General features: G+C 41.4%; 1 pseudogene across 1 annotated transcript; it reads left to right on the forward strand.

The window, feature by feature from the left end:
• The first annotated feature begins 418 nt into the window (after positions 1–418).
• Positions 419–7,210, forward strand: LOC308397612 (serine/threonine-protein kinase pim-2-like; annotated as a pseudogene). Its single transcript has 7 exons — positions 419–538; positions 4,908–5,027; positions 5,167–5,204; positions 5,943–6,151; positions 6,262–6,431; positions 6,773–6,946; positions 7,067–7,210. The product of its transcript is annotated as a serine/threonine-protein kinase pim-2-like (transcript).
• The last annotated feature ends 502 nt before the right edge of the window (positions 7,211–7,712 follow it).

Genomic DNA, 7,712 nt, shown 5'->3' on the forward strand with positions numbered 1-7,712 from the left:
TTGCTGGGTAATATGACCAAGATACAGCCAGAGGTTGGCCATAAGGTAGACTTCTCCTCTTCAGCTGCCCCAAAAAAAGGCTCTCGATCAAAACATAAACAGACCATTCGTTGTGACAGGTAAAAGGAGCCGTCCTCAAAAAAGAAAAGTTCCACCTGCTACTGTGGAGGAGTTGGATCAACTGATGGGAAAATATTTTTCCAAGCATAGTTCTGTTCTGAATAACCCATAATGTTTTAATTTAGGGGGGCATGTAAATAATTTGCATTTACTGATTATGTCATGGGCCGTGGTGCGCGGGCACGAAAAGATCCAGGCGCAGACTCCGCGCTAACAGAAAAAACACTTTATTGTAACAACGAAAGGCGACCCGGGGAAACTAGGGAGCAAAACAAGAAACTAAAAACCCGGGGAAACGATGACACGAGGAAGCCGGGATCGGGACGGTGGGAGGGATAGAACGGGACCGTGGGAGCTCGGGAGGGAAGTGTGGCAGTCCGTGGGGGCAGGAAGTCCGTGGGAATGGCAAATGGGCCAGGTGAGCACCGCGAGATCCAGTTGAGCCGGAGGACAGGCAGGTAGCAGACGCCGAGTAGAAACCACTGTGGCGTGACTAACGGACTGGCGTGGAGCATCCGTCAGTGCCGGGTTAAGCAGATCTCCGTGTAGTCACCGTGATGGAGAGCAGGTGTGCTGGTGATGGCCCAGCCCGGGGGTGTGGCTACCCGAGCATCACGCATTCCACAGACACAGGACCACGGACCATGACAGATTATGTACTTACTAAATACCACTGTTCAAAAGTTGAATAAAGAAACAAACAAATGTTTGCCTTTTTTTTAAATTAAAACCTCTTTGTAGAATATCACATCAGTTACAATGTAGAATCAATGTCAAGTATAGTTTACAAACGACAAAATGTTCACATAAAATCATGACACCATTTAAATAATATCACCCACTATAGCATTCTGTAATTTACCGTCTCTTTTGAAAACTTATCACTACATATACAGCACAAGACTTTTAAGAGTATTTCACAAGAGCATTTTCCCCTGGTTTTACTACCACACTGGGTCACATGTTCACCAAAACGCAGCACACCTTCGCCATCTTAGAGTCACCTTTTCACCCTCACATGGAAGAAGTAACCTGATTGGCATGGTGGTATGTAGCATGTAGTTTGAAACAAAGATTTCGTAGTGCCCCATGTATTGGAACCCAGTCAGGATTTGTTTCATTCATTTCATTGGCTGGTTTGCTGCAATAATGAAAAACAATTAGCAACCCTATAAATAGAAGGTAGTTCTGCATGTTTGTTCTAAATTGCTATGACCTCAGAGCGCATTGAAAATAAAACTAATAGGGTATAAAGAGTCTCACAGCTGCTATCCAGGCCTTCTTTTGCTAACATCCAACACATAAGCTCCCTCATGATGATTCCAGGTGAGGAAACAATGAAAAGAGAGCCAGAGCCCTATTAACGTACAGATCTAGAAAGAAGACGCTGCATTTTTAACTCTGAGGGAGATGGGGAACGAGCCTATTTCCAAAAAAAGTGGAGTGTGTTCCTTTAAGTACTGTATTGTATACAGGGAGTGAGGAATTATTAGGCAAGTTGTATTTTTGAGGAATAATGTTATTATTGAACAACAACCATGTTCTCAATGAACCCAAAAAACTCATTAATATCAAAGCTGAATGTTTTTGGAAGTAGTTTTTAGTTTGTTTTTAGTTTTAGCTATTTTAGGGGGATATCTGTGTGTGCAGGTGACTATTACTGTGCATAATTATTAGGCAACTTAACAAAAAACAAATATATACCCATTTCAATTATTTATTTTTACCAGTGAAACCAATATAACATCTCCACATTCACAAATATACATTTCTGACATTCAAAAACAAAACAAAAACAAATCAGCGACCAATATAGCCACCTTTCTTTGCAAGGACACTCAAAAGCCTGCCATCCATGGATTCTGTCAGTGTTTTGATCTGTTCACCATCAACATTGCGTGCAGCAGCAACCACAGCCTCCCAGACACTGTTCAGAGAGGTGTACTGTTTTCCCTCCTTGTAAATCTCACATTTGATGATGGACCACAGGTTCTCAATGGGGTTCAGATCAGGTGAACAAGGAGGCCATGTCATTAGTTTTTCTTCTTTTATACCCTGTCTTGCCAGCCACGCTGTGGAGTACTTGGACGCGTGTGATGGAGCATTGTCCTGCATGAAAATCATGTTTTTCTTGAAGGATGCAGACTTCTTCCTGTACCACTGCTTGAAGAAGGTGTCTTCCAGAAACTGGCAGTAGGACTGGGAGTTGAGCTTGACTCCATCCTCAACCCGAAAAGGCCCCACAAGCTCATCTTTGACGATACCAGCCCAAACCAGTACTCCACCTCCACCTTGCTGGCGTCTGAGTCGGACTGGAGCTCTCTGCCCTTTACCAATCCAGCCACGGGCCCATCCATCTGTCCCATCAAGACTCACTCTCATTTCATCAGTCCATAAAACCTTAGAAAAACCAGTCTTGAGATATTTCTTGGCCCAGTCTTGATGTTTCAGCTTGTGTGTCTTGTTCAGTGGTGGTCGTCTTTCAGCCTTTCTTACCTTGGCCATGTCTCTGAGTATTGCACACCTTGTGCTTTTGGGCACTCCAGTGATGTTGCAGCTCTGAAATATGGCCAAACTGGTGGCAAGTGGCATCTTGGCAGCTGCACGCTTGACTTTTCTCAGTTCATGGGCAGTTATTTTGCGCCTTGGTTTTTCCACACGCTTCTTGCCACCCTGTTGACTATTTTGAATGAAACGCTTGATTGTTCGATGATCATGCTTCAGAAGCTTTGCAATTTTGAGACTGCTGCATCCCTCTGCAAGATATCTCACTGTTTTTGACTTTTCTGAGCCTGTCAAGTCCTTCTTTTGACCCATTTTGCCAAAGGAAAGGACGTTGCCTAATAATTATGCACACCTGATATAGGGTGTTGATGTCATTAGATTAGATTAGATTAGATTAGATAGAACTTTATTAATCCCTCGGGTGGGTTCCTCTGGGAAATTCGATTTCCAAAAAAGCACAGCACCGACAGAAGTTACAGAGTTACAGAATATTATATATATATATATATATATATATATATATATATATATATATATATATATATACACACACACACACATATATATAAATACAGAGACAATATAAATAAAATATACGAAGGGGATAAATAGAATAAATAGGAATAAAAATAAAAATACAAGTGAATTGCACATTTCAAGTATTGAGTCTATTGCACCGTTGACTATTTACAAAAGTATTGCACAAAAGGTATTGCACAGTGAGGTGAAGAGGCACTACAGCTTAGTTGTTCCCCCCTCCTTTGTCCTCCTGTTTCCCCTCCCTCTCCCCTCCAGGGAGGAGTTAAACAGTCTGATGGCGTGTGGGACAAAGGAGTTTTTAGATTAGATTAGACCACACCCCTTCTCATTACAGAGATGCACATCACCTAATATGCTTAATTGGTAGTAGGCTTTCGAGCCTATACAGCTTGGAGTAAGACAACATGCATGAAGAGGATGATGTGGACAAAATACTCATTTGCCTAATAATTCTGCACTCCCTGTATATTGTCAAAAACTAAAGTGTACATAGCAGTTGTTGTATCTTGTTTACTGTATCACTGACAGATAATTTCAAAGTCAAGTGAACGCTACATTATAGTGAGATATTGTGTAATGTGAAATACTGTAAGCAAATGAATAAACAACCTCATTCTTGCTAAACCTTTGACTCTGTTTTGTTTGAATCCAACTGTTTTTTGCAGATGTAAATAAAACATGTTGTTACTTTTATTATTATTAGTCCTTTATTTATCCAGGTAAAAAATCTCATTGAGATTAAAAATCTCATTTCCAAGAGAGACCTGGCATCATAGCAACAAAAGTCACATACCACATAGGTATATAACATTTAAAACAAATACAATATCCCATACAAACATGTGTAAAATATACAATAACAGATCAAATTAAGAGTACATTAAAAACAATCAATTTTAGTATTATTATTATCATCATCATTGCACTAAATACATTTTAAATAAAGGATACTTTGATATACATTCTACTGTAAGGTTGGAAATGTATTTTCTTCACCCTAAAATATATTTTGAAATGTATTTTGGTTTGAAACAAATATATTTTCAATTTCAAAAATATATTTTTTGAGCATCACAAATACAACATATATTTACCACATATTTGAAATATATTTTGGCCAGGAAAAATGTAATGTATGGGTATAGTCACTGACATAAAGCGATTCCTAGAAAGTAGATTCTGTTCATCTGGATGTGGTATTTTCTGTGAGCGAAATGTTTCATCACTCATCCAAGTGACTTCTTCAGTCTCAGCTGAAGTCTCAGGTAGTGATGTTAATTCAGAGTGAGCTGTTTAAATAACAACACAGCATTTTATATCAGCAGATATGGTGGGTGAAATTCAAAATATACTGACAGCTCTCCAAGTAAGACTTCAGTATTAAATAAAACGGCCCGGTTATGAAGTGGAACTTTAATCTCAGCCAAATCGATTTGCTCAGGAACAAATAAAACACTGAAATAAACATAACATTTAGATGTTATCTCCATCCACAAAAGTCACAGATGATGAATGCTCGATAAAATGGGGGTAGCGAGAACATTTTGTGCTACTTGACTTCGATGCGTCCTTTGAATTGGAACAGTACTTGGTCTGTGACTGATGATGTATCACAAGTCCGCATATTGAGAAACGCCTATGGACTGCATCGAGATAATAGGGAGGAACACATCGTAAACCGTGTGGTGTTTTTGAGTTTCTTTGGGTTTCTGTTGTTGTTGGGTAATGTTTGATCTCTTAAGTGTGAGCAGTGCACTGATGTGAGCGAGCACTTCCTCAGTCAGTATCACTGCGGTCCTCTGCTTGGCAGTGGAGGTTTTGGCTCAGTGTTTTCAGGACAGAGGCTCTCTGATGGACTACATGTAAAAAAAAATACACACCTGTATTTATTCATTTAAAAAATTTGCACTTTCTCTCCATTATCATTATTATTACAGTTCAAGAAGTTTATTTTATTATTTTATTGTTTTAAAATATTTTACTCTTTTTTTAACCATCCAGGTTGCCATTAAATTACAACTGACAAGTGGACAACACTGGTGAGTGATACTTAAAATAAATAAATAAACTAAATGTGTACAAAAATGCACAGGGTGTTTTGAGTGACACATGTGAAACAAAGCTACGATTGTTTAGCTCCGTCTTCTGCTGGTGGCTCAGGGGAGCTGCAGCTGTGGTGTGCAGTGGTTGAGAAATTTGTAACAGTTAGGGTACCTGGGTCGTTGACTCAGCGTTTTCAGTTTTGTACCTTTCTTTGTGTTCTCTTGGTTTATTACTGTGAAGGTTTTGGTTTCTGTATTGCATTTCTATTTTCCATGGTTCTTCTTGGTTTGTGATTTTGTAGTTCTTATGTTTGGGTTTCCATGTTCCCTCTGTTGCAGTGTCTGAACTTACTGTCTGTAAGTTCAGCCTGTTTTACTTTGAAAGTTCGTATCTCATGTTAATGTGTCTGGTTTTGGTTCCTCTGTCCCGTCAGCCCTGATTTTCCCCAGCTGTGTTTCCCTTCTGTCTCTCATTCACTGATTGCTCCCTCTGTGTATTTAAGCCCTGTGTTTTCCTTTGTCTGGGTCATGATATACCATCTACTATGCTGTGTGTTCTGTCTTCCTGCCAGCCTGCCAGTTCAGTTTTTTTGGTACCTTCAGTTTAGTTATTTTATGTTTCAGCAATAAAGCTGTTTTGACTGCACTATTTTGCTCACGTGAGTCTTCACTTTGGGTCCTCCTACCCACCACTCCTGCATGCACACAGCTTAATCTTCTTCTTTGTTACGTCAGTCAGATGAGATCAATCACGTTCCCATGCAGATTGCACCGCTGCAGCTGCTGTCAGAGGACGGGGGGCACCCTGGGGTCATCCACATGCTGGACTGGTTCGAGGTGGAGGGGCGGGGCTTCCTGCTGGTGATGGAGAGGCCTCTACACTGTCAGGATTTGCTTGACTTGATCACGGAGAGAGGAGCTCTGTCAGAAAGCCTCTCACTCAGGTTTGCGCTCCCGCCCACCACCTTTGAAGGAGGTTGAAAGGAGGTTAATGCATTCTGCTGCAGTCATTTAGATGTCTGTTAACATTCTGGTTCTTTGTTCTTCCCAATAGGATTTTCCATCAGGTGGTTGAGGCGCTTCTATTCATTCACTCCCGCGGCATCGTGCACATGGACATCAAAGACGAGAACATAGTGGTAAACACCATGACGATGGACATCAAAATCGTAGACTTTGGGTATGGGGCGTTGCTTAAAGACGGCATGTACAGCGAGTTTCAAGGTAACCAGTCATTCTAAGGCTACATCCACATGTACACGGGTATTTTTGAAAAGTGCACAGCGTGACATCAAAAATGATGCACACCTTTGACGTTGCGTGACTAAATCTCAATTTTCCTCATCCAGACGTAAATGGAAAAACTGAGTTTTCTAAAATCTCCACCTTGGGAGCAGTTTGCACAGAAAAAGCTGCATTTTCAAAAATACCCGTGTACATGTGGACTTAGCATAAACCTATAGCATCTTTTCCCCCTTCCCCTACAAAATTCCTCCCTGTGCCGAGTTTCGCATTGTAACCCTCCTCTCCTCACTTCCTGCGTCCTCAGGAACCCGTGTCTACAGCCCCCCCCCCCCCCCCCCCCGAGTGGATCGCGTCAAAGCCCTACAAGGCAGTCCCCCTCACCGTCTGGTCTTTGGGGGTTTTGCTATTCACCATGGTCTGCGGCTACATTCCCTTCAAGAATGATGATGAGATTTACAAAGCCTGCCCCAGGTTCACCAGGCCGGTGTCTACAGGTGAGCCTCAGGTTCTCCTCAACAGGCGTTTCCTCCAAAATCACTGTGGTTCAGGGTCACATCACCCCTCCTACATGTATAGTAAATCTTTTCAGAACCTTTCTCTTTTTTTCCCACCAGGATGCCAGTCTCTGATTCATTGGTGTCTCTCCTTCCAGCCTGAGGACCGTCCCATTCTGAAGGAGATCCTGTCACACTCCTGGATGAAAGAGGAGGAAGAAGAGGAGGGGAGGCCTGCGGGAGGAGCACGGCTCCCTTCCCTGACAGTTCCTGCGAAGTATCAGGACTCTGGACTGTTTAGGACTTTAGATTTGCAGATTGGACGTGGTCCTTATCTGCTTTCAGTTAAGCCTGGTGGCACCCTTAGCTGGAAATTATTTTTCTATATGCGTTTGCATATTTATTGATTATTTATTTTTGCTTGGGTTGCTGATTTTACACCAGACTGTGAAGCGGAGTTTCACCGGGTTTTTTTTTTTGGTTTTTTTTGGTTTTTTTTTTTTTACATTTAAGTTGGGTTTGTTTTTTTTGTTTTTTTTTGTTTTCCTTTACTGAAACCTGCAAGCAGCGACTTTGATCAGTCCCACGATAAAAGTGGAATTAAAGATAAAGTCATTTCATCACATTCTGTTTTCTGTTTGACTGACTGGAAATATACAACGTTGTAGAGCTGCAACACATTTAATTGCCACTGGACATGGCAACCTGGGTTCCCTCCGGTGGCTGACGACCACCATGGGTTGTTAGATCTTGTTATTTTGTGCTG

Source organism: Rhamphochromis sp. 'chilingali', assembly GCF_963969265.1.
Source record: "Rhamphochromis sp. 'chilingali' genome assembly, chromosome: 5".
Lineage (NCBI taxonomy): Eukaryota > Metazoa > Chordata > Actinopteri > Cichliformes > Cichlidae > Rhamphochromis > Rhamphochromis sp. 'chilingali'.